Below are 2,878 nucleotides of genomic sequence, written 5' to 3'. Positions count from 1 at the left end.
AGACCATGTCTATGGGAGGCTGTAGGTACTATATGTGACATTTATTGACGACCACACAAGGAAAGTGTGGGTATACTTTGTGAAGGAGAAGGGTGAGGTGTTCACTCATTTTCAGAATTTCAGAGTTATGGTTGAAAAGCAAACAGGGAAATATGTAAAGTGCCTAAGGTCAGATGGAGGGGGAGAGTACTTCTCCAATGAGTTCTCTAAATTTTTGAAGAAGAATGGTATTCGGAGACAATTTACATGCAGATACACTCCGCAACAAAATGGAGTTGCTAAGCGAAAAAACAGGCACATTGCTGAGATTGCGCCGCGCGAGCATTGATGGAAGAGAAGAATATGCCACATAGCTATTGGGCTGAGGCTGTTTCTACAGCAGTTTACATCATGAACAGAACTCCAACTACAGCCATACATGATGTAACTCCAGAGGAGAGGTTTACTAGCAGAAAACCTGATTTGTCTCATCTGAAAGTCTTTGGATGCATTGCATATGTGCATGTGCCAGATGAGTTGAGAACTAAGCTAGATCCAAAAGCTGAAAAATGTGTGTTTATTGGGTATTCCCTTGAGCAAATGGGATACAGGTGTTATAACCCTGCTACACGTGAGTTGAGGGTAAGCAAGGATGTTGTTTTTGATGAGATGAGTAGTTGGTATACTGCTGAAAAAGAAGCTGTTGGGGGGACTAATGTGAGTGGAAATGTGGTTGCACAGAATGCAAGTCAGCAATCACAGTCTTTGAGTGGACCAAGAGAGTCCTCGTCTAGTGGTTCAGTTAATAGACCATGGAGTGGCAGGTTGCATCATAATACCAGTCCTGCAAATGTGATGAGTACATCACATAAAGGCAAAGAGAAAGTGGTTGAGCCCCTTAGTATGCCTAACATTTCTGTAGGGCATTCTCATGTTGATGGGGAGTCTAGTGGCTCAGAGATGAGCCTTGATAAGGAGCTTGGGATACCAACTATGAGAACACTTGGTGTAAAGAAGGCTATGGAAGCCATGAATGCAAAAAGCTACGAAGATCTGGGAGAGTGAAGAATCCTGTGTAGATGTTTACCTATGATGGTTATGTGGTACATCACTATGCATACATGGCAAAAGTTGTACAGGTTATAGAGCCCACATGCATTGATGAGGCTGTTGGAAATGTGTGTTGGGAGAAAGCTATGGATGAGGAGATGGATGCACTCTATGGAAATGAGACTTGGGATTTAGTGCAATTGCCTGAAGGCAAGAAAGCCATTAGATGCAAGTGGGTGTACAAAGTAAAACATAACAGTGATGGAAGCATAAACAGGTATAAGGCTAGATTGGTAGCCAAAGGATATGCGCAAACATATGGCATTGATTATGAGGAAACTTTCAGACCAGTTGCCAAGATGGCAACAGTGAGAGTTGTGAATAGCAGTGGTTGCGTCAAAGAAATGGTCTTTACATCAAATGGATGTAAAGAATGCATTCTTGCATGGGGATTTGTAGGGAGAGGTGTATATGTTGTAGCCACCTAGTTATGAGGATGTGAGTCAAAGAAATGGTCTTTACATCAGATGGATGTAAAGAATGCATTCTTGCATGGGGATTTGCAGGAAGAGGTGTATATGTTGTAGCCACCTGGTTATGAGGATGTGAGTCACCTCGAGCATGTTTGCAAGAGGTTGAAGAAAGCCTTGTATGGCTTAAAACAAGCACCAAGAGCATAGTCTGACAAGATTTTTGAATATCTTGTCACTATTGGCTTTCATGTAGCCAATGCAGATTTCTTGCTATATGTGAGACACAGTGATAGAGGGGTTGTGCTTGTTGTCATCTATGTAGATGACCTGATCATTACGGGGGACCGTGATGCAGAGATCTTTGATGTAAAGATCTTGCTTAGACAGAAGTTTGAGATGAAGGATCTGGGGGAGCTCACATATTTCTTGGGCATTGAGGTGATTAGGTCACCACATGGTATTGGATTGAGCTTGAATAGAAGGAGTTGCTCCGAAATAAAAGGTGGTTGTGGGTTTATCATGATGAGGAATGGAGAAGAAAAAATAAAATTGTAAAAATTTGATAGTAATTTATGCTAAGCAAGAAAATAACTTGTGCGGAATAATACTTCGGCCTTACTTCGAATTTGACGAACTCATATATTGTACCAATTTTTGCGAAGTAAGAATCAACAACTTCCAAGAACGCGAGAAAAAGATGTTGAAGAAGCCCGAAATATGGATAACTTTGATGTTGAATTGCTCTTGAAATCCTTGATTTAATCTGGCCTCTGGCTCACCAGCCACCATAGAGGAAGAATGAGGATTGCCCCTCATCCCCCCCAGGCTATATAGTGTGTGGCCTGCCATCCACACTAGCCTAGCCGCCCACGACTCTGGTGTTACCACAAGAGGGGACGGTTCAGCACCCAGCCAACATGTTGTCCAAGTATGGTATGACAGGCTGTAAGCCTATCTTTGTGCCATTGGATCAGAATGGCAAGTTGAGTGCAGATTCAAGAGAAATTTTGGAGGATCCTACTATGTATAGGCACATAGTAGGAAGCTTGATCTACATGATGATCACTAGGCCAAATTTGAGCTATGCTGTTGGGTTGGTGAGTCAGTTTATGCAGGTTCCTCAGAAGCCGCATTTGGATGCATTGAGATGCATACTGAGGTATGTGAGGTCTACTGCATTGTGGATGCATTGAGATGCATACTGAGGTATGTGAGGTCTACTGCATTGTGGACTATTTTATGAAATTGGGACAGAGATTTGTTACATGGGTACACAGATGTTGATTGGGCTGGTAGTATCTCAGATAGAAGATCTACTAGTGGCTTCATGTTTTCTTTGGGGAGTGCTGCTGTGACTTGGAGTAGCAAGAAGCAGC

The sequence above is a fragment of the Cibotium barometz genome, chromosome 66 (assembly GCF_041138505.1).
Source record: "Cibotium barometz isolate CiBa-2024 chromosome 66, ASM4113850v1, whole genome shotgun sequence".
Classification (NCBI taxonomy): Eukaryota; Viridiplantae; Streptophyta; class Polypodiopsida; order Cyatheales; family Cibotiaceae; genus Cibotium; species Cibotium barometz.
The sequence above is the reverse complement of the archived record's forward strand: the minus strand, read 5'-3'. Positions refer to the sequence as shown.